We start from the raw sequence: 26,234 nt of genomic DNA, 5'->3' as shown, positions 1-26,234 counted from the left end.
TGCGGCCCCAAGACATCGGGCATGCAGGGTAGGGGGATGGAGTTATTTACAGTTATAGAGAGATGGGGGTAGAGATTTTGGAAGAAGGGGGGCAATAACCAGTTTTTGAGAGATTTAGCTTAAGGTTGTCAGAGGACACCAAGGATGAGATATGAGAAAGACAGTTAGTGACACGGGTTAGCAAGGAAGGAGATCTGGTGCAGAGAGGTAGATTTGGGTGTCATCATTATACAAATGATATTGAAACCCATGGGACTTTATTACGGAACCTAATGATGACGTGTTGATTGAGAAGAAAAGGGGACCTAGGACAGAGCCTTGTGGTAACCCAACAGAAAGTGGTAACGGGGCAGAGGATGCCCCATAGAAGTCTTTTCTAATGGTATGGTTAGACAGGTAGGAAGAGAACCACGAGAGAGCTGTGTCACAAATGCCAAAGGATTGGAGGGTTTGGAACAAAAGAGGGTGGTCAACAGTATCAAAGGCTGCAGACAGATTAAGGAGGATAAGCAGAGAGAAGTGTCCTTTGGATTTTGCTGTAAGTAGGTCGCTGGTAACCTTAACGATTGCTGTCTTTGTGGAGTGATGGGGGTGAAATCCAGATAACAGTGGGTCAAGGAGGGAGTTTATTGTAAGGAAATGGGATAGACATGCATATACTATCAAAAAAGATATTCCAGAACGAGGTAATTGAAAAAAGTAGTAGATTTTATTCCTTAAAACTGTATGTTACAGCATACAACAACATGAGGTTTAGTGAAGACAAGAAAACTTCTGACCGGTTTAGGTCGTATTGACCGTAATCATAGAATAGCACCTGTTAGGGGGTGCACCCTTTTTTGCTAAACACTTCATGTTCATTGGTTAAAAACAACAACAGTCTTCAAACTTAACCCTATACATACAATTGTAACATGTAATATAGATTATAAGCATTAGTTATATGTAAAAATGCAAACAAGTATTTGAAGATATATTTTTCATGTTAAAAGTGGAAGCCTAATATTTATTACGTATGTTGATGAAAAACACCCTTAGAAAATTACTACTAGTATATAAAACTAGATAGAAATTTAAACACATTATGGGAAAATAGCATTGTATTCCTTTTCATATGTATACACTAAGGTTTCACATTTTGTGAATGAAACATACCAAAATTATATTTATAGAAACACTGTACAAAAAGAAAGAAAGAAATATGGAGCCCAAAAGATTGTGTGTTGGGGACTACCCATTGCAAGAATATTGATTAATGATCTATCACATAATAATAATAAACTAAAGGTTATCAAGTCATATTCAAGGTTATTTCTTACCTTTTTAATACCTTATTAAACTCGGATCATAATTAATGACCATAAAAGAGCTATCATATATATATAGTCCATAAGGTGTGTACCTGATTTTTAATGCAATGGCATTGAAAAAATAGGACATTATATATATTATTATTAGCTGGATGTTAGACAACCAGGAGGAGGTATGTACTTGTATCCTGTGCTAAATCTCACAACTAGTATAGCTACTTAAATTCAGGGAGCAAGATATTAAATGCTATTTAAGTACATTTATCTATTTTTGCCAATAATTTATGACATCATATTCTGAATTAAAAATACAATAGATTTCTTGTTTACTTAGGATTGACAATGTATCTCCACCTCTTGGTGGTGTGCTGATTTGCTCAATAGCCTGCCATTTAAAAGTTGTAACATCTTGATTATGGTACTCAATAAAGTGAGTGGAAAGAGCTGAGCATGTTCGTTTACTTGAAATATACGATAGGTGTTCTTTGATACGTTTGCCTACCTCCCTTTTGGTCCTGCCTGTGTATTGTCTCCTACATTGGGTGCATTCTATGATGTAAATTACAAATTTACTCCTACAATTAATGCATCCCCTAGTTGGAAACTCCTCTCCTGTAACATGGGACCTAAATGTGGGAGAAATATTGACATGATCACAGGAAGTGCACACTTTTCTTCCACACTTAAAGGTTCCATTGTGTTTTAGCCAAGATGAACCAGAGGTACTTGCTGTCTGTAACATACTGGGAGCCAAAATGTTCCCTAAAGTCACATTACGTTTAGGGACAAACATGCACCCTTGTTTGATCTTGTCTTTCAATTGTTTATCTCCCATAAGAATCAGTAGATTATTTTTGATGATACGACATACATCATCATATTGATTAGAATATGATGTGATGAATTTTAGATGTCTTTTAGAATTACTTTGTTTTGGTGGCACATGTGTCCTTGCTGCATCTTTGGTTTAAAAAAAGGCCTTGTCAATTACTTTGGTAGGATAACCCCTTTTGAGCATTCTTGATTTTAAATCTCTGCTCTCTTTTCGGAAAGTATCTTCTTTTGTACAATTTCGTTTTGCCCGTAGAAACTGACTTTTAGCAATTCCTTTAAATACATGCCGTGGGTGGCAACTACGAGCATGTAGAAGATTATTGCCCGAGATAGGTTTCCGATAGAGAGCTGAGATAATCTTGCCCTCTTGGGCATGTCCAGTAAGGGTAATATCCAAGAAATTAATGGTATCTTTCTGCCACTCATGTGTAAATTGTATTCCCACTTCATTGATGTTTAACATGTCAACAAATTCACTTGCAGATTGTGAATCAGAGGACCAAACAATGAGCAGGTCATCAATGAAGCGGGCGTACATGACAATGTGCTTCGATAGAGCGGTACTACCTCCATAGACGTGGCACCGCTCCCACCAACCCATAAATAGGTTGGTATACGAGGGGGCAAACTTCGCCCCCATGGCGGTGCCACGTCTCTGGAGGTAGTAGCGTCCCTGGAACATAAAAAAATTATGCTCCAATAGAAATTTCACAATCCTAATTACCAAGCTCTTAGATTCCAATGATAAATCAGAGAATAAATTTAGAAAAAATTCTATTGCCTTTAGACCCTGGGTATGGGGGATCCCCGCATAATGGTTTATTTTTAGTGGGATATGAACTCAAACAGCATTTGTTTAACAAAAGCATTAATCTGCCTAATCCATAATTGACACCATACTCTATGACTGGTTCGCCAGTCCGTTTATTTATGCATATACTAGCTTTTCAAGAAGCTTTGAGGCAAGAGGGAGTAGGGAAATAGGGCGTTAGTTGGATGGGGAGGTTGGATCGAGAGAAGGTTTTTGGAGGAAAGGTGTGACCAGTGCGTGTTTTAGAGATGAGGGAAATATAACGGTGCTGAGGGAGAGGTTGAAGGTGTGTGTGGGTATAGGGGGCTGGTGGGGAAGAATATCAGGGTCCTTTTTCTAATTTTTCCAAGGGGATATTGTCAGAGATATCCGTACCATTACAAAATTAATTATTTTTTACCTTGAGCTTGGAAGGTTCCTTTTATCATGCTGAGGAGTCTTAAGACTGCTGAATCCTAATCTCCTCAGATGTGGCAGAGTTAAATCATCCCAATAAATAGCCAGGATGATTGACAAGCCCTGCTCTCATGCCTTTGGTCAATTATAGCAGGGGGCAGAGCTGCACATGCACTAGCTTGAGTATTTTTAAATGGAAGCCCCGAACAAGGGAAGAGTAGTACCCTGGCTAAGAACCTTGTACACTAGATATTTACTAAATGAGATCCATAGTTTCATATTGTGTCAATTATCCTAAGAAACTATTTTCTGCGCAAAAAAAAAACTTGTATTGGAAGTACAGTCCCGTAGTGATTTTAGGCTTGCAATATGCCCTAACATCAGATCCCATGCATACCAGCTGCATATCCATGTGAACCCTTAAATCACATACATAGTTCCTGCAGCCCTCTGTGTGCTTATTTCAACCATCAGATCAGCAGTATGGGACCTGCATCCACCTTAGTGCAAAATTATGAGTGGAACACTATTTAACGCTCCGGCTCGAGAGTTAACTGGGCTAGAAGTAAGCTTTTTGCACTCGTCGGGTTGTGCTCGTATTATGAGTTATAAGTAAACTCGTTCACATATTCCCCATAACACCCTTTCAAGTGCAAACACTATTGCATATTTTCATGTGCGCTAACCCAACATTAAAATATGAATATTTTAAATTCCAATGTTCTTCACATAGAAGAATAGTTTCTATTTATTCAGAAATACATATTTCTACATATATCTGATGGTATTTTGGTACAATATATACAGGGAGTGCAGAATTATTAGGCAAGTTGTATTTTTGAGGATTAATGTTATTATTGAACAACAACCATATTCTCAATGAACCCAAAAAACTAATTAATATCAAAGCTGAATAGTTTTGGAAGTAGTTTTTAGTTTGTTTTTAGTTATAGCTATTTTAGGGGGATATCTGTGTGTGCAGGTGACTATTACTGTGCATAATTATTAGGCAACTTAACAAAAAACAAATATATACCCATTTCAATTATTTATTTTTACCAGTGAAACCAACATAAAATCTCAACATTCACAAATATACATTTCTGACATTCAAAAACAAAACAAAAACAAATCAGTGACCAATATAGCCACCTTTCTTTGCAAGGACATTCAAAAGCCTGCCATCCATGGATTCTGTCAGTGTTTTGATCTGTGCACCATCAACATTGCGTGCAGCAGCAACCACAGCCTCCCAGACACTGTTCAGAGAGGTGTACTGTTTTCCCTCCTTGTAAATCTCACATTTGATGATGGACCACAGGTTCTCAATGGGGTTCAGATCAGGTGAACAAGGAGGCCATGTCATTAGATTTTCTTCTTTTATACCCTTTCTTGCCAGCCACGCTGTGGAGTACTTGGACGCGTGTGATGGAGCATTGTCCTGCATGAAAATCATGTTTTTCTTGAAGGATGCAGACTTCTTCCTGTACCACTGCTTGAAGGAGGTGTCTTCCAGAAACTGGCAGTAGGACTGGGAGTTGAGCTTGACTCCATCCTCAACCCGAAAAGGCCCCACAAGCTCATCTTTGATGATACCAGCCCAAACCAGTACTCCACCTCCACCTTGCTGGCGTCTGAGTCGGACTGGAGCTCTCTGCCCTTTACCAATCCAGCCACGGGCCCATCCATCTGGCCCATCAAGACTCACTCTCATTTCATCAGTCCATGAAACCTTAGAAAAATCAGTCTTGAGATATTTCTTGGCCCAGTCTTGACGTTTCAGCTTGTGTGTCTTGTTCAGTGGTGGTCGTCTTTCAGCCTTTCTTACCTTGGCCATGTCTCTGAGTATTGCACACTTTTCTCAGTTCATGGGCAGTTATTTTGCGCCTTGGTTTTTCCACACGCTTCTTGCGACCCTGTTGACTATTTTGAATGAAACGCTTGATTGTTCAATGATCACGCTTCAGAAGCTTTGCAATTTTAAGAGTGCTGCATCCCTCTGCAAGATATCTCACTATTTTTGACTTTTCTGAGCCTGTCAAGTCCTTCTTTTGACCCATTTTGCCAAAGGAAAGGAAGTTGCCTAATAATTATGCACACCTGATATAGGGTGTTGATGTCATTAGACCACACCCCTTCTCATTACAGAGATGCACATCACCTAATATGGTTAATTGGTAGTAGGCTTTCGAGCCTATACAGCTTGGAGTAAGACAACATGCATAAAGAGGATGATGTGGTCAAAATACTCATTTGCCTAATAATTCTGCACACAGTGTAGCTATACCTATATATATATATATATATATATATATATATATATATATATATATATATATATATATATAATTATATATAGGTATAGATATGTTTATATGTGTATACATATGTATTTATGTGTTTATATGTGTATATATGTCTGTAAATAGGTAAATACACACACATATATATATATATATATATATATATATATATATACACATATACATTTTCTATCTATATATAGACATGTACTGTATATGTATACATCTCTATGTTAAAGCCCTTTGCCTGCCTTTTCTTCTAACACCTGATAATATTTTTTATCAGATAGTGTTATGATGAGTGTAAGTGTTCTTTTTAAAGTATTTTTGATGTGTTTTGTGCAACTTTTTTGTTTCGCAAAACAGTTAACCAGAGCTCTGGAGTAATCATTCTAGCGTAAATCATAATTGTGCTCAAGCGATCGCGTTTACTTTCAACTCATAATACCACAAAAACCTGAACAGCAGCAGTCCAGTGTGTCAGTGCCGATGTAGACAGGGGCTCTGTCCAACTCCCCAAATTTTGTACAATAGAAAAGTAGATGTCAACATCACTTTCTGTTAATACAAATTTAATTTCAGACAAAACATCAAACTTGATGTTTGTCTGAAATAAAGTTTGTATTAACAGAAAGTGCTGCGAATTTACTTTTCTATTGTTCATCTCGTAACACCAGCGGTAAACCCAACGAGCGCAAACACTCGCAATGAACCCATTATCACTTGTGTGTAACTGTTAGTGATCCACTCGTAATCTGGCTCTGATTTAGGTAAGGTAAAAGTGGGTATAGCTATCAGGTTTTTTTCAACCAGCGTCTTTGTTTTTAGCGCTCTCCCTTTTTATATTAATAAAAGTGGGTAGTTAACCCTAGAAATATCCGAGCTGGCTAGAGAAAATAATAGTGACAATCTTAGAATACAGTTGTTATTGTGTTCTAACTTCATAGAAAGTAACATCTGTAAATACAACTTAGAAACTGCTGCATTATTTGAACCACTCAACATTTGAGTGGTTCAGTTGTGATGGCTGACCTGTAACTAATTAAAGGAATGGTGCTATGATGTGGCTATCATGGGATCTAACTCTAAATAGGGTTATTAACATGTATCATTATTTACTATAGGTTTACAATCTAATGGTGACAATATTAAATGTAGACATTTACTCTGAAACCAGAATCAGGGGCTTGATTTAAAAAGATATACTTTTTCTATGCTTTGTAAACTTTTTTATTAAGCAATTTTACACTTTTATAGATTGAACAGATTGTCTAACCTCAAGCTATACAACAGCTATAATTTGGGGTAATAACTATGAATGCTTCTACTTGTGAAATCCACTCTAATTTCATTTTAGCTTGAAAGCAAATACAATTGAAACACATGGAACTTAATATCTCATGGTACAATATAGAGGATGCTGACACAATATTTTTCTTAGACATTTCATGTGTAATTTTATGATGCATTTATAATGGGTACTGAAGTCTGGAGGGACAGCTGAAATTATGTAAATGTTTTAGTTTAAGAAAATGTTCTTATTTCCTCTTAATTTGAATGGAAACCTTTTTGAAAAAACTACAACTATTAATCTAGCCTTCTAATCTGTCATCCAATGTGCTAACCAGATATCTTAAAGGGACATTCTAGTCAAAAATAAATTTTCATGATTCAGATAGGGCAAGTAGTTTTAAAGGGACACTGTAATCAAAATTTTTCTTTCGTGATTCAGATTGAGCATGAAATTTTAAGCAACTTTCTAATTTACTCCTATTATAAAATTTTCTTCATTCTCTTGGTATCTTTATTTGAAATGCAAGAATGTAAGTTTAGATGCCGGCCCATTTTTGATGAACAACCTGGGTTGTCCTTGCTGATTGGTGGATAAATTCATCCACCAATAAAAAAAGTGCTGTCCAGAGTACTGAACCCAAAAAAAGCTTAGATGCCTTCTTTTTCAAATAAAGATAGCAAGAGAACGAAGAACAATTGATAATAGGAGTAAATTAGAAAGTTGATTAAAATTGCATACTCTTTCTGAATTACAAAAGAAAAAATGTGGGTTCAGTGTCCCTTTAAATAGCTTTCCAATTTACTTTTATCATCAATTTGCTTAGTTTTCTTGCTATTCTTAGTTGAAAACTAAACCTAGGAGGCTCATATGCTAATGTCTAAGCCCTTGAAGGCTGCCTCTTATGTGAATGCATTTCTACAGTTTTTCACAACTAGAGGGTGTTAGTGCATCTGTGCAATATAGATAACTTTCGCCTAGATTACGAGTTTTGTGTTAGAGGCTATGCGGTGCTAACGAGCAGTTTATGCTCACCACTCACTTACAGACACGCTGGTATTACGGGTTTTTACAAGCTCTGCGTTAACCGCAAAAAAGTGAGCATAGAGCAAAATTTTGCTCCACATCTCACCTCAATACCAGCGCTGCTTACGTTAGCGGTGAGCTGGCTGAACGTGCTCGTGCCCGATTTCCCCATAGGAATCAATGGGGGAGAGCTGGCTTAAAAAAAACCTAACACCTGCAAAAAAGCAGAGTTTAGCTCCTAACGCAGCCCCATTGATTCCTATGGGGAAACACATTTATGTCTACACTTAACACCCTAACATGAACCCCAAGTCTAAACACCCCTAATCTTACACTTATTAACCCCTAATCTGCCACCCCCGACATCGCCGACACCTGCATTATATTATTGACCCCTAATCTGCTGCTCCGGACACCGCCGCCACCTACATTATACTTATTAACCCCTAATCTGCTGCCCCCAATGTAGCTGACACCTACCACACTTATTAACCCCTAAACCTAAGTCTAACCCTAACCCCCCTAACTTAAATATAATTTAAATAAATCTAAATAAATATTACTATCATTAACTAAATTATTCCTATTTAAAACTAAATACTTACCAGTAAAATAAACCCTAAGATAGCTACAATATAACTAATAATTACATTGTAGCTATCTCAGGGTTTATTTTTATTTTACAGGCAAGTTTGTATTTATTTTAACTAGGTAGAATAGTTACTAAATAGTTATTAACTATTAAATAAACTACCTAGTTAAAATAAATACAAAAGTACCTGTAAAATAAAACCTAACCTGAGTTACAATAATACCTAACACTACAATATAATTAAATAAATTAACTAAATTAAATCCAATTAAATACAATTAAAATAAATTAGCTAAAGTACAAAAAAACGTCCACTAAATTACAGAAAATAATAAACAAATTACAAAGCCCCCCCAAAATAAAAAAGCCCTACCCTACACTAAATTACAAATAGCCCTTAAAAGGGCCTTTTGCGGGTCATTGCCCCAAAGTAATCTGCTCTTTTACCTGTAAAAAAAATTACAAATCCCCCCCAACATTAAAACCCACCACCCACACAACCAACCCTACTCTAAACCCCACCCAATACTCCCTTAAAAAACCCTAACACTAACACCTTGAAGATCACCTTACCGGGAGACATCTTCATCCAAGCCGGGCGAAGTCCTCAATGAAGCCGGGAGAAGTCTTCATCCAACCGGGCGAAGTGGTCCTCCAGACGGGCAGAAGTCTTCATCCAGACGGCATCTTCTATCTTCATCCATCCGGCGTGGAGTCTTCTTACTGAATGAAGATACCTTTAAGTGATGTCATCCAAGATGGCGTCTCTTCAATTCCGATTGGCTGATAGAATTCTATCAGCCAATCTGAATTAAGGTAGAAAAAAACGTATTGGCTGATGCAATCAGCCAATAGGATTGAACTTCAATCCTATTGGCTAATTGCATCAGCCAATATGATTTTTTCTACCTTAATTCCGATTGGCTGATGGAATTCTTGAAGGTACCTTCATTCAGTAAGAAGACTCCGGATGAAGAGGATGCTCCGCGTCGGATGTCTTGAAGATAGACCCGCTCCGCGCCGGATGGATAAAGATAGAAGATGCCGTCTGGATGAAGACTTCTACCTGTCTGGAGGACCACTTCGCCCGGTTAGATGAAGACTTCTCCGGGCTTCGTTGAGGACTTCACCCTGCTTGGATGAAGTTGTCTCCCGGTAAGGTGATCTTCAAGGGGTTAGTGTTAGGTTTTTTTAAGGGGGTATTGGGTGGATTTTAGAGTAGGGTTGGTTGTGTGGGTGGTGGGTTTTAGTGTTGGGGGGATTTGTAATTTTTTTTTACAGGTAAAAGAGCTGATTACTTTGGGGCAATGCCCCGCAAAAGGCTCTTTTATGGGCTATTTATAATTTAGTGTAGGGTAGGGTTTTTTTTATTTTGGGGGGGCTTTTTTATTTTGTTCGGGGGATTAGATTAGGTGTAATTAGTTTAAAAATCTTCTAATTTGTTTATTATTTTCTGTAATTTAGTGTTTGTTTGTTTTTGTACTTTAGCTAATTTAATTTAATTGGATTTAATTGGATTTAATTTAGTTAATTTATTTAATTATAGTGTAGTGTTAGGTATTACTGTAACTTAGGTTAGGTTTTATTTTACAGGTACTTTTGTATTTATTTTAACTAGGTAGTTTATTAAATATTTAATAACTATTTAGTAACTATTCTACCTAGTTAAAATAAATACAAACTTGCCTGTAAAATAAAAATAAAGCCTGAGAAAGCTGCAATGTAACTATTAGTTATTTTGTAGCTAGATTAGGGTTTATTTTACAGGTAAGTATTTAGTTTTAAATAGGAATCATTTAGTTAATGATAGGAATTTTATTTAGATTTATTTAAATTATATTTAAGGTAGTGGGGGTTAAGGTTAGGGTTAGACTTAGGTTTAGGGGTTAATAAATTTAGAATAGTGGCAGCGACATTGGGGGGCGGCAGATTAGGGGTTAATAAATATAATGTAGGTGGCGGCGATGTTAGGGACGGCAGATTAGGGGTTAATAATATTTAACTAATGTTTGCAAGGCGGGAGTGCGGTGGTTTAGGGGTTAATATATTTATTATAGTGGAAGCGATGTCCGGTTCGACAGATTAGGGTTTAAAAATTTTATTATAGTGTTTGCGATGTGGGAGGGCCTCGGTTTAGGGGTTAATAGGTAGTTTATGGGTGTTTAATGTACTTTTTAGCACTTTAGTTAAGCGTTTTATGCTAAAGCTTTGTAGTGTAAAACTCTTAACTACTGACTTTAAAATACGGTACCAGTCTTGACAGGAGAGGGTCTACCGCTCACTTTTTGTCAGACTCATAATACTGGCGCTATGCAAGTCCCATTGAAAAAATAGGATAAGCAATTTACGTAAGTGGATTTGCGGTATTTCCAAGTCTGGCAAGACTCGTAATAGCAGCGGGCATTAAAAAGCAGCGTTAGGACCGGCCAATGCTGCTTTTTAACCCTAACGCACAACTCATAATGTAGGTGTTTGTGTTTACTCCCGTGGAGTTACCTAAGAGTCAACACTGAATGGCTAAAATGCAAGTCTGTCAAAAAAACGGAAATAAGAGGACAATCTGCAGAGACTTATATACAAGGTAATCACAGAGATAAAACGTATATTAATAAATCTGGATAATAAAGGGATTATCTTTATTTTAAAAAAAAATTCTGGTGTAGACTGCCCTTTTAATTTGGTATTATTTTTGTGTTGTTATTATCATTATCACTTATAAGAAGAGTGCTAAAACATTTTGCCATTGTATAATTTACAGAATGGCAACCACAAATATGATGTATGCATCCTGTCTGGGAGCTGCTATCTAGTTTATGTCACCTTGTAAAAGGTGGTATACCGGAAAGGTGGGCTTGTGAGCATAAATGCTAAAGGGAGTGCAAGGGAAACCGATTGGAAAGGAGAGGGTTCTGAGGTAAATTAAAAGAGAAATTAGCTAATTAAAGGGACAATCTGCTTCAGAATGTTTATTGTTTAAAAAGATAGATAATCAGGGGAGGGCTGGGAATAAAAAGCAGCCCTGGAAATGTTTGATACCAGCCCCACAGTAGAACTTGCATGCTCCATTTTTCTCAAATGGAATTACTGGGATATTCCTTCCCCCAATATTGTTTGTACAGAATTAGTTTATATTAGTTTGTAATAAAAATAAGTACCAGATTGTTATTATATAGGCACCTGACAACCAAATTGCATCCATTAATCACCCCTTTAAATTGTAGCTTTTCAGCCTCAGGCACTGCAGCCCACAAAGATATCTCCTGGTATCCTGGTAAACCAATCCAGCCTTGTAGATAATCCCTTTATTACCCATTCCCCAGTTTGGCATAACCAGCACTGTTATATTAATTTACCTCTGCGATTACCTTGTATTTAAACCCCCGCAAATTGACCCCTTATTTCAGTTCTTTTGACAGACATGCATTTTAGCCAACCAGTGCTGACTATCAAATAACTTCACAGGAGTGAGCACAATGCTATCTATATGACACATATGAACTAACAGTGTCTAACTTTCAAAAACTGTCAAAATGCACTGAGTTAAGAGGCGGTTCAACAGCTTAGAAATTAGCATATGCACCTATCTAGCTTTAGCTTTCCACAAAGAATACCAAGAGAGGAAAACAATTTTGATGATAAAAGTGAATTGGAAAGTTAATTAAAATTGCATGCCCTATTAGAATTATGAAAGTTTAGTTTAGACTAGACTGTCTGTTTAAGATTATAAATATCCCTGTGTGGGTTTTATGGAGTGCTTGAAGTTCTAAAAACCTGGGCAATTTTGTGGAGCGAGACAGAGAATTACATAAAATTGGTGCAGTTCTAGAAAATCCATGTAGGGAGGAATGCAAGGAAATAACAAAATATGAAAGAAGCAGGTGTTGGGCAGAGTGAAGTAGGTCGGTAGGAGAATATTCGCTTGCAATGGCAAAGGGTGCAGTGTTCTTTAGGGCCTTGTATGGTAAAGTCTGGTGTTATTTTTTTTTATTTTTATTTATTATTCTTGAGGCTATAGGATGCCAGTTGAGAATCACTCTGACAGTTGCATTCATAATTGATTGAGAAGACAGGCGGTAGTTTGTGGGACCAAAGAGGATAAAGTTGCAGTATTTAAAGCAGGATTACAAGAAAGTGAATTAAAGTGTTGGTTTCTTTTGTGTAACAAAGTGAGATATATTCTTAAGGTGGCAACACCTAAGACTGGATGTGGGGAACAAAAGATAGTTCTCAGCCAAAGGTGACCCCAGGGCAGCTAGCACAAGGAGCTGTTGTGATTACAGTGTTATTGAGATCCGGGGTGTGTGGAAATTAAAGGGACAGTCTACACCAGAATATTTATTGTTTTAAAAAATAGATAATCCCTTTATTACCCATTCCCTAGTTTTGCATAACCAACATAGTTATATAAATACACTTTTTACCTCTGTGATTATCTCATATCTAAGACTCTGCAAACTGCCCCTTAGGTAGGTGCAGGCTGTAGAATTATTGGGTGTAAGAGCTCACCCACAGCTGGGATTTTCAGTGTGCTGCAATGGATATAAAACATAGATAGAAGGCACTACATGTGCAGATCAATCAGAGTATAACCATATTTTTTGCTAATGTCAAATGGGTACTCACATATTCACCAAGCACACCAATGTGCTGGTAGATGCAGACTGACAGATTTATAGCAGGTGTGTCAGCTCACCCCACTGTGGTTTTCCAAATGAGCAGGATCCAAGTGCAGGGAAGTGCCAATAATGGTACTCCAATAGGAACTCAATAATCACAGGCAGGTAAGGTCTTTCCACTCAACTTGAATTTTTGTAAAATATGCTATTCATTAAAAAGGTTTAAAAACAAATACAAAAGTGGAATAAGGGTATCCAAATGTCCCCCTCTACATGCAATGCGTTTCTTGGCGCTATAAGGCCGTTTCCTCAGGCATAGTATACACCTTACCAATACACCTGCTTTATATAGCTCCTACCTAACTCAAATGAACCATATCCTCCCTTTTAGGGGGCATGTTCTCTAATTGATTAGTTGCATACACCTGCATATTCAGGCTCTACACTCAGAATCTACCCATATGACCATTAAAGCTGTATGCCCTATCTTGCATCACATATATGGAGCAGCAATCTTAATAAGCAACATATATCCTATACCCACAAATGGTAACAGAGAAAATAAATATACATTTCATTTCATTATACATCTAAAATAACATATATATATATATATATATATATATATATATATATACATTTCATTTTATATTGCATCTCATCAGTCTCATCAGTAATGATTTTCACAGTGACCCAGTTGATATAATACACATTTTTTGTCTCACAATGATTTACATTCCATCTTTCATTGAATACATTCTTAACTCACAAATATCTTCACTCTGTCTTACAATAATTGATGATGTCTTATCTTTTTATAAATCCTTATTCCATCTACAGGTGAAACTCGAAAAATTAGAATATCGTGCAAAAGTTCATTTATTTCACTAATGCAACTTAAAAGGTGAAACTAATATATAATATAGACTCATTACATGCAAAGCAAGATAGTTCAAGCAGTGATTTGTCATAATTGTGATGATTATGACTTACAGCTCATGAAAACCCCAAATCCACAATCTCAGAAAATTAGAATATTACATGCAATCAATAAAACAAGGATTGTACATAGAACAATATCAGACCTCTGAAAAGTATAAGCATGCATACTGTATGTACTCAGTACTTGGTTTGGGCCCCTTTTGCAGCAATTACTGCCTCAATGCGGCGTGGCATGGAAACTCTCAGCCAGTGGCACTGCTGAGGTATTATGGAAGACCAGGATGCTTCAATAGCGGACTTCAGCTCTTCTGCATTGTTCGGTCTCATGTCTCTCATCTTTCTCTTGGCAATGCCCCATAGATTCTCTATGGGGTTCAGGTCAGGCGAGTTTGCTGGCCAATCAAGCACAGTAATACCACGGTCATTGAACTAGGTTTTGGTGCTTTTGGCAGTGCGGGCAGGTGCCAAGTCCTGCTGGAAAATGAAGTCAGCATCCCCATAGAGCTCGTCTGTGGAAGGATGCATGAAGTGCTCCAAATTCTCCTGGTAGATGGCTGCGTTTACGCTGGACTTAATGAAGCACAGCGGACCAACACCAGCAGATGACATGGCTCCCCAAATCAACACAGACTGTGGAAACTTCACACTGGACTTCAAGCATCTTGTAGTGTTTGCCTCTTCATTCTTCCTCCATACTCTGGGTCCTTGGTTTCCAAATGAGATGCAAAATTTGCTCTCATCAGTAAAAAGGACTTTGGACCACTGAGCAACAGACCAGGTCTGTTTTTCTTTAGCCCAGGTAAGACGCTTCTGACGTTGTTTGTTGTTTAGGAGTGGCTTGACAAGAGGAATACAACATTTGAAGCCCATGTCCAGGATCCGTCTGTGTGTGGTGGCTCTTGATGAACTGACTCCAGCCTCAGTCCACTGCTTGTGAAAGTCCCCAACACTTTTGAATGTCCTTTTCCTGACAATCCTCTCCAGGCTGCGGTCATCCCTGCTGCATGTGTACCTTTTTCTTCCACACTTTTCCCTTCCACATAACTTTCTATTAATGTGCTTTGATACAGCACTTTGGGAACATCCAACTTATTTTGCAATTACCTTTTGAGGCTTTCCCTCCTTATGGAGGGTGTCTATGATGGTTTTCTGCACAACTCTCAGGTCAGTAGTCCCATGATTGTGATTCCTACTGAACCAGACTGAGAGACCATTTAAAGGCTCATGAACCCTTTGCAGGTGTTATGGCTTAATTAGCTGATTAGAGTGGGACACTTTGAGCCTTGAATATTGCACCTTTTCACAATATTCTAATTTTCTGAGATTGTGGATTTGGGGTTTTCATGAGCTGTAAGCCATAATCATCACAATAATGACAAATCACGGCTTGAACTATCTTGCTTTGCATGTAATGAGTCTATCTCATATATTAGTTTCACCTTTTAAGTTGCATTAGTGAAATAAATTAACTTTTGCACGATATTCAAATTTTTCGAGTTTCACCTGTATATATAAGACTCAATACATAGATATAGGGGGTGTAATATTTTTTCTTGGTGTTTATAAAGACGATTGGCTTGTCAATCTGCTTTTCCCATCTGTTGTTATTATTTTTATTAATGTTTTCCACAATCATTCATGGCTAGCCAGAAAATATAATTTTAAAGATTCTGAATTCCAGATATTACGGTCATCAACTCCAATACCTTGTTCACTGGAAGGGCTATTCTGTTACAGATCACTCCTGGGTTCCTGCAAAAGATGACCATGCTCCAGCCCTTCTTAAAGCATTTCATCTTGCTCATCCACATAAGCCTGGTGGCTCTCGTAGAGGTCCTTGAGGAGAGGCTACTGTCACACCCTGGGATTGAACCTGGGACCTCAGCTTCCTGGGCTGTTGCTTTCGCTATGTGCTTTCCTTGCAACTGGACTACAGTTGCAAGTTAGCTTTTTGTTTTCCTGCACTTTGGCTCCACCTGCCTGCAGCTGCAGGTAATTGGCAATTACTCTCTGCCTATATAAACCAGCTCTTCCAGCAGTCATTGCCTGTTTATTGAGTTTCTACTCAGGGTGTGCTGTTTATTGCTATTTTGGATTTCTCACTGTTACAAACTTGGATTTGGATTCTGGACTCTGTCTTTTCTCTGCCCATTGGTACTTCATTGGATCTGCTGTTTTCTTTGATCTTGGAACTGGACTTTGACTATGCTTTGCTTTAACCCCTTGTACCTTGCTGGATTGTTTGCCTTACTGTTGCTGACCTGGATTGTCTTTGACTATGCTCAAGTCTGACCTCTAATGACTGTTTCTTGTACTCTACTGGATTGTATCCTTTTGCAGTAATCGTTTTCCTTGCTCAGTATCACCAGATTGATCTAGTACTGTACAGTCTGAACTGCATCCAGAGCTTCAGGCTGATTGTTATTCCTATCTCCACCTTAATCTCTGGGTTACGCCGTACCATACCTATACTTTGTGCAGGTATTGTATTTTACTGCCTGTCTCTCCATCTGACACTGAGGCAGGCGTGACATTCATCATTGCACAAGCATTTCTCGTGAAATGTTTGTGAAATGCTGCCCCCTGCATTGCTCCATACCATTTTTGTCATCTGTTCCTCAGCCAACCAGTGTCTACTGATCCTCTTGCTTTCTAATATTATTCATGTTTGCCCCCTGTATATGGGCCAGCCATAGCCCGGAATTCAGAAGCGCCATCCCAGGGCATCCAGAGGCAGGCAGATGAGTTGTGAGGGTCAAAATGAAACCAAGTTGCCGCGCACCCACCCCCACCTGAAAAGTTCCAGCCAAAAAAAAAAAATTGTAAATGTAAAATAATAATAAAAAAAAACAAAAAAACCTTAGTGCTACCTGCAGTGTTGGCAGTAAGGGCGGACCCTTTAAGATGCCGGGCCCTCGGGCAAGGGCTAAATTGCCTGACTTGTCAGTCCGCCACTGACTGCCTTTCACTCTCCTGGGACATACCATACACTGCCCCAGTTTTTTAAGTGTACTCCTCTGGGCGTGGTACACAGGGTTTCCAAGGCATTGGAATTGAGCTTATTGAAACGAGAGTCAACCGTAAACTCTCCAAAACACTTACAAAAAAAAGAGAGAAAAAGTATAAGCCAAAGTATATCTTAAATGAACAGTAAAGCTAAAATTAAACTTTAATGATCCCTATAGAACATGCAATTTTAAACAACTCTCCATTTTATTTCTATTACAAATGGTGCTTTGTTCTCTTTGTATCTTTTGTTGAAAAGCATATCTAGCTAGGCTCATAAGCAGCAGTGCACTACTCAGAGCTAGCTTCTGATTGGTGATTGAACATATATGCTTTTTTTCATTGGTGCAACAGATGTGTTCATCTTGCTCCGAGTAGTGCATTGTAACTCCTTTAACAAAGGATATAAAAATAAATAAGCAAATTTGATAATAGAAGTCAAATTCAAAGCTGTATAAAATAGGGTGCTCTATCTAAATCATGAACACACTTTGGGGCCGAATAATCAAGCACCGAATGGAGCTTGATGCCCCTGTTTCCATGCGAGCCTTCAGGTTCGCCGGAAACAGCAGTTATGAAGCAGAGACCTAAAGACCGCTGCTACATAACCTGTCCGCCTGCTCTGAGGCTGCGGACATCTATCCGCCCGATCCTATACGATCGGGCTGATTGACATCCCCTGCTAGCGGCCGATTGGCCTTGAATCTGCAGGGGGCGACATTGCACCAGCAGTTCACAAGAATTGCTTGTGCAATGATAAATGTCGACAGCATATGCTGTGGGCATTTATTCATGTGCGGCAGACATGATGCGCTACATTTTATCATGTCCGCTCGCACTTTCATAAATCGACCCCACTGTGTATTTATTGTACAATAAAAATACATTTATAAAAAGCATAGAGTACAAAAGTATTTACATTTGATAGAATGAAAACAACTTTAATTTATGTTGTATCAAGAAAATATTAGGCTGTTGTAATATTCTAAAGTCGTATTAGTTTTTCTTGACCCAAAATTAGTAAAATATGACTATTATACTATTTTTTATATCAGTAAGGAAACATACCAAAAATATTTTTAGTTGGGAGTGTGTTCGGTCAGCGGATATGATGGGCTACATTTCTAGGAGCTCCTGGAGTGCTGAGGTAAATATGCAAATTTTCAACAGATAGCGCCCCCCCCCCCCGCCGGAGCTATCTTGCTTGGTTAATGCAGCAAGTTTCACACTGCTGCAAATATTTATTATCTACCCAAAGCTCCATATTATGAGGATTTATGTAATCTAAACTACTTAATGATTATTGAACAGCATTTGCAGGTAAAGACTCTGTCCACAGCTGTGACTTGCAATATGCATAGCAGGGACATTATCAAAGTGCCTTTCCTTATACTTGTGGTCTGTTTTTTGGATTAAAAATCAGCATTGAGCAACAAAGAAAAGGACACTCTCTCTGGATCTTCCTGGGACTCTTTTGGTCCTGGACTGTCAACTACAATGATTCCACATGTTTTACAGCCCATATTGATCCAAACAGAGCTGGTATAGGTTAACCCTTTTTTTCCAATATACGGCGCCGTCAGATGCTAACGTGCCGTAAGTCGGATAAACCAGCGATGTCCAGAAATCTGCGCAAGTACAAATTTCTGGCGTCGCCAGTGACTTACGCCACGTTAGAAACTGCCGGCGCCTACAAAACCTGACTAAAGTATGAAATCACCTGCACTGTCTAACACGCCTCCTAAACATAGCCCGACACGTCTAACACTCTATCCGCTATCCCCCCTCACTATCCTAACAATAAAAAATGGATTAACCCCTAAACCGCCACTCCCAAACCCCGCCGCAACCTAATAAAGTTATTAACCCCTAAAACGCCACCAGCTATATTAAATCTATAACCCCCTAAAGTGAGCCCCTAACACCGCCGCCATCTACCTTACCTACCCCCTAAAGTGAGCCCCTATCCCGCCGCCATCTATTTTACAATGAACCCCTAATCTAATCCCCCTACACCGCCGCCTACACCTATATTAAATTATTTAACCCCTAAAATACTAAACTATCCCTACCACTAAACCTAAGTCTAACCCTACAAATAGCCCTGAAAAGGGCTTTTTGCGTGGCATTGCCCCAAAGTAACAGCTCTTTTGCCAGCCCTTAAAAGGGCTTTTTGCGGGGCATGCCCTAAAGAATTCAGCTCTTTTACCAGCCCTTAAAAGGGCTTTTGGCGGGGCATTGTCACAAAGTAATCAGCTCTTTTGCCTACAATCTACATCCCCCTACACTGCGGCCACCTATAATAAATGTATTAACCCCTAATCTAATCCCCCTACACCGCCGCCAGCTATATTAACTATATTAACCCTAATTATATTAGGGTTAATATAGTTAATATAGTTATTATATTATATATATTAACTATATTAACCCTAATTATATTAGGGTTAATATAGTTAATATCCTTATTATATTATATATATTTTAAGTATAATAACCCTATCTAACTCTAACATCCCTAACTAAACTCTTATTAAGATAAATCTAATATTAATATTATTAATTAAAATATTTCTATTTAAATCTAAATACTTACCTATAAAATAAACCCTAAGATAGCTACAATATAATTAATAATTACATTGTAGCTATGTTAGGGTTTATATTTATTTTACAGGTAAATTGTTAATTATTTTAACTAGGTATAATAGCTATTAAATAGTTATTAACTATTTAATAGCTACCTAGTTAAAATAATTACCCAATTACCTGTAAAATAAATTCTAACCTAAGTTACAAATACACCTACACTATCAATAAATTAAATAAACTACAAATATCTATCTAAAAATACAATTAAATAAACTAAACTAAATTACAAAAAAAACAAACACTAAATTACAAAAAATAAAAAAAAGATTACAAGATTTTTAAGCTAATTACACCTATTCTAAGCCCCCTAATAAAATAATAAAGCCCCCCAAAATAATAAAATTTCCCTACCCTATTCTAAATTAAAAAAAGTTCAAAGCTCTTTTACCTTACCAGCCCTTAAAAGGGCTTTTTGCGGGGCATGCCCCAAAGAAAACTGCTCTTTTGCCTGAAAAAAAAACACAATACCACCCCCCAACATTACAACCCACCACCCACATACCCCTAATCTAACCCAAACCCCCCTTAAATAAACCTAACACTACCCCCCTGAAGATCTCCCTACCTTATCTTCACCACGCCGGGCTGAACTCCTCATCCGATCCGGGTGATGTCTATCCAAGCGGTAAAGAAGAAATCTTCATCCCGGCGATGTTTTTATCCAAGCAGCAGCAAAGTCTTCTTTCTTCCGGCAGCATCTTCCATCAAGCGGCATCTTCAATCTTCTCTCCACCGACGCGGAGCATCCATCCCGGCCGACGACTGAACGACGAATGAGGTACCTTTAAATGACGTCATCCAAGATGGCGTCCGTCGATATCGATTTTAGATAGATATTTGTAGTTTATTTAATTTATTGATAGTGTAGGTGTATTTGTAACTTAGGTTAGGATTTATTTTTCAGGTAATTGGGTAATTATTTTAACTAGGTAGCTATTAAATAGTTAATAACTATTTAATAGCTATTATACCTAGTTAAAATAATTAACAATTTACCTGTAAAATAAATATAAACCCTAACATAGCTACAATGTAATTATTAATTATATTGTAGCTATCTTAGGGTTTATTTTATAGGTAAGTATTTAGATTTAAATAGGAATATTTTAGTTTATAATATGAATTAGATTTATTTAATAAGAATTTAGTTAGGGGTGTTAGGGTTAGATAGAGTTAATATAGTTAATATAAATACTATAGTAACTATATTAACTATATTAACCCTAATATAATTAGGGTTAATATAGTTAATATATATAATGTAATAACTATATTAACTATAATATACTTAGGGTTAATATAGATAATATAGCTGGCGGCGTGGTAGGTAGATTAAATTAGGGGTTAATAATTTTAATATAGATGGCGGCGGTGTAAGGGGCTTACATTAGGGGTTAATACTATTAATATAGGTGGCGGCGGTGTAGGGAGGGCAGGTTATAGGGCAAAAGAGCTGTTTACTTTGGGGCAAAGCCCCACAAAAGGCCCTTTTAAAGGCTGGTAATAGAGATAATTATTTTAGGGGATTAGATTAGGGGTTAATAATATTAATATAGCTGGCGGCGGTATAGGGGAATTAGATTAGGGGTTAATAATTTTTATATAGGTGGCGGCGGTGTAAGGGGTCAGATTAGGGGATAGATAAGGTAGATGGCGACGGTGTAAGGGGTTCACATTAGGGGATAGATCAGTTAGATGGTGGCGGTTTTAGGGGCTCACAGTAGGGGGTTAGTTTATGTAGATGGCGGCGGTTTAGGGGTTAAATACTTTATTAGGGATTGCGGCGGGTGATCGCGGTTGACAGGTAGATAGACATTGCGCATGCGTTAGGTGTTAGTTTTATTTAGCAGCTAGTTTAGGGAGTTACGGGGCTACAAAAGTCAGCGTAAGGCTTCTTTTTGGGGCGAGGGGAAAATGGAGTAAGAATTCTCCATTTTCGCCACGTAAGTCCTTACGCTGTATATTGGATACCAAACTGCGCTGGTTTGGTATACCTGCCTATGGCCCAAAAAACTACGGGCGACGGCAGAAATATACGTGCGTAACTTCTAGGTTACGCCGTATATGTGATACCAAACCAGCGCAAATGCGGGTGACGATTTTTATCGGATCGAGCCCTTAGTCACTGTGAAACTATTTGACTTATTTGCTTTGCTAAATATCCTATTGTACTAAGGATTGTAGCTAAGAATATTTTTTTAATCCAATATTAATGATAGCTACCTGGCTTGAATTTCAGAGCACTAATGAATTTAACAGTTTTGCCTGGTTTACATATACGCTCTTATATGTTGCATATTGCTATAGGTAGAAATTTAAACTTGCAAATGTTATGTTTCAACATATCCTGTAGCTTTTAGAAATTGTTTAATATATTATCCTAGAGCATCTTCCCTTTTCAAGTAATTAATTATAATCCTGCTTTGTGTTTAATTCCTCAGTTGTGGTCATCATTGTTTTCCTATAATATTTATATATTGCTGTATTGATGGAGCTAACTTTATCTACAGTTTTTTAATAATTAGATCATAATGCCTTTACTTTTTCTGTATATTTAATGTCACCCCTTAGTAAAAATGTGACTCCAATACCGGCCCCTAGTCCTCCACCATTTTAAACTTATAATATTGTTTCCTTGGTCCAAAAATGGCCTTTCTCACCACAGGAGGCCAAGCTATACCCACTGTATACCAGTAGCTTTTGAATTTGTTTATTAGCTATCATCATGCAGGTCATATATTTTAGCCAATATATTTGCCTTCAAGGTCCAAAAGTGACCTTCTGACCTGCCCCATAACCTCTATAGCGTCTAGCAAGTTAAATTGGTCCAAAAGTTGCCCTTCATCCATAGGAGTTATATTACAGTATTTTTTTGATTTTTTTTTTTTTTAATCTTTTATCTTGAGAAAAGTTTCAAAACCAGTTGCTAAAGCATATAACTACTTTCTGAGTTTCTCTAATTGCATGAAACTCTCTAACATATACCTATATAAACCCTAAATAAGGTACCATACATATTGCACAATAATGTCTGGGTTTGCTATGACTACTGCTAATGTTTCTAACTAAATAGCTTACTTATTGCATTTTGTAATTGCTTTGCCTTATATGTTCTTGTTGCAACCTTTATGCTCAAGTGCTATGTGCAATGGCTGTATGTATCTTAAATGTATGACCTCCATAAAAATATTCCAAAATAAAAAAATAGTTTTTTTTGTTGTTGAACTAGATAATTATAGCTGCAACACTTCAGGAACATCCAAAACTGCTCATGTAAATGTTTGAAAATGAAGAATGTTCATATTTCTTTATGAAAACGTAATCTGGCTGGAGAGAATGAAAATGTCTCAGTGTAAGGCGATCTGTGGTGTTATATTGGCGTTGGGTTTTTTCACTTACACTTTGGCTAAAGTATGTATTAGTCATATAATAGACTGTAGAGCTCTTGAGAAGTATATTGTGTTATGGTCATTTCTCATTATTTCAAATCTGATGGGGTTATCTCATTTTTATTTTTTATCAGTGTCTCTCAAATTGGTGCTTTTTGTGCATATTTTAGCATTTGTTCTATGACATTTTGAATTATACTTTCCACTTGTACTGAATGACAAAGGAGCGGGTACTAATCTTTTTCTTTCTATGAAAAATAATTAGGTTAATTGGAAAGCAGCATCTTGAGAGGTTAAATGTGTAGTCAAACAGCACTGCTATCTCTCTCCATATTAAAGGGACAGTAAAGTCAAAATTGACTTATATTATCAAATTGCTTGGTATCTTTTGTTTAAGAGCATACCTAGGCGCAGGGGAAGTAATGCACTGCTGGGAGCTAGCTGCTGATTGGTGGGTTCACATATATGGCTCTTGCCATGGGCTCGCCAGATGTGTTGGACTAGCTCCAAGCAGTGCATTGCTTTTCCTGAGTAACTCTTCAACAAAATTATATTTAGAAAATTAATACAATTTTATAATAGACTACATTAGAAAGTTGTTTTAAAATTCATCCATAATTGTGTTAAATTTTAGACATGCAAGGATTTATGCTCCTAACATATAATTTTAAAGTAGCTTAATATGCAGCTAATATTAATCGACTAGAGCATTTATTCTGCTTCCCCTGATCTAACGTTAAGCAATGAAAACCGTCTAAAAATTATGGAGGTTTTATGTCAGAGGCGTAACTAGAAACCACAGGGCCCAGGTGCAAGAATCTAAGAAGGGCCCCCCCACCCCCCCAAAAAAGTGAATTTGATACATATCATTATTATTATTTGTATTTATTTTTTACATTTAAAACAGAAAAAAATGTGATTCAGATTCAATGTCTGCAAAAGGAGGTACCCTGTGCACACAGTCTGTGAGATGGTCTGACCCCCTATTACTGTATATAGTGACAATGTTTAACCCACCAGTACTGTATATTTAGTGAGTTAGTGACACAGTCTGTAATCTGCCGGTGAAATGGCTGGCCTGACCCTACCCGCCCCAGTACTTTATAAAGTGACCACAGTAGTCTGTGACATGGTACAGCGACCCCGTACTGTATATAGTAGTACTGTATAGTGACACTGTTTACACCCAGCCCCCCCCCCCCCCATACTGTAGTAACAAGGTCTGAAATTTGCTGGTTCCACAAACATACACACACACACACACACATACACATACATACATGCATAAATACACACACAGTCGCATACATACACACATACATGCATAAATACACACACATTTACATACATACATACACACACACACACATACATGCATAAATACACACACAGTCACATACATACATACACACACACATACATGCATAAATACACACACAGTCACATACATAAATACACACACAGTCACATACATGCACACATACACACACACACATACATGCATAAATACACACTCAGTCACATACGTACATACATACACACACACACACACACACACATACATGCATAAATACACACACACACACACACATACATGCATAAATACACACAAAGTCACATACATACATACACACACACATAAACACCAATGGGTAAAACAGAAACACTATCCCCTGTAGTCAGAGACACTAGTGAAGCATCATGTCACACTCGCATGATATCAGTGCAGGCAGTGGCAGGCAACGTTTTTTATTGTGTAAAAAAAATAAAAAAATTTGAAGCTGGGCCCCCACCCTTGCGATCGCGGAATGAAAATTCTCTAACGCAACCCCATTGATGTCTATGGTGAAAAAAAAACTTACGTTTAAACCTAACACCCTAACATAAACCCCAAGGGGTCAATTCATCAAGCTCTTCCATAACTCGTCCGCCTGATCTGAGACTGCGGACAGAAATCAACCTGATCAAATACAATCGGGTTGAATCACACCCCCAGCTAGCGGCCAATTGGCCGCGAATCTGCAGGGGCGGCATTGCATCAGCAGTTTAAAGGAACTGCTGGTGCAATGATAAATGCCGACAGTGTATGCTGTCGGCATTTATCGATGTGCAGCGGACATGATACGCTACATCGTATAATGTCCGCTCGCACTTACATAAATATACCCCCAAATCTAAACACCCCTAATCCGCCGCCCTCGACACCGCCGACACCTAAATAAAGCTATTAACCCCTAATCTGCCGCTCCCAACATCGCCACCACTAATGAAAGTTATTAACCTCTATTCCTCCGCTCCCCGACATTACCGCCACTATAATAAAGCTATTAACCCCTATTCCATCGCTCCCCGACATCGCCGACACTATAATAAAGTTATTAACCCCTAAACCTCTGGTCTCCCACATCTCCGCAACTAAACAAACCTATTAACCCCTAAAACTCCAGCCTCCCACATCTCCGCCACTAAATAAACCTATTAACCCCTAAACTGCCACCCCTACATCGCAAAACCCTAAATTAAACTATTAACCCCTAAAACTAACACCCCCTTACCTTAAATTAAAATTACAATATAACTATATTTAAATAAATAAAAACTTACCTGTGAAATAAAAATAAACCTAACATTAAACTATATGAACCTAACCTTACTATTCTAATAAAATTAAAAAATACTCACCTAGATTACGAGTTTTGAGCGCTATAGGGAAAGTAAAGAATGCAACAAAAGTTGCGTTATTTAACCCCCTATAGCGCCGCCATTACAAGTTAAAAAAACCTGGCTTGCGCGGGCGATATGGAGATTTAGAGCTCCATATCGCACCAAAAACAAGCAGTGTTTTGACGTGCTCGTGCACGCTTTCCCCATAGACATCAATGGGGAGAGCCAGCAAAAAAAGTCTAACACCTGCAAACGCAGAAACAAAAGCTCTGTGACGCTGCTCCATTGTTGTCTAACACCCTAACATAAACCCTAAGTCTAAACACCCCTAATCTGCTGCTCCTGACATCGCTGACGCCTACCTACAGTTACTAACCCCTAATCTGCCACTCCTGATATTGC

This window comes from Bombina bombina, chromosome 2 (genome assembly GCF_027579735.1).
Source record: "Bombina bombina isolate aBomBom1 chromosome 2, aBomBom1.pri, whole genome shotgun sequence".
NCBI lineage: Eukaryota > Metazoa > Chordata > Amphibia > Anura > Bombinatoridae > Bombina > Bombina bombina.
Note: the sequence above shows the minus strand (reverse complement) of the source record.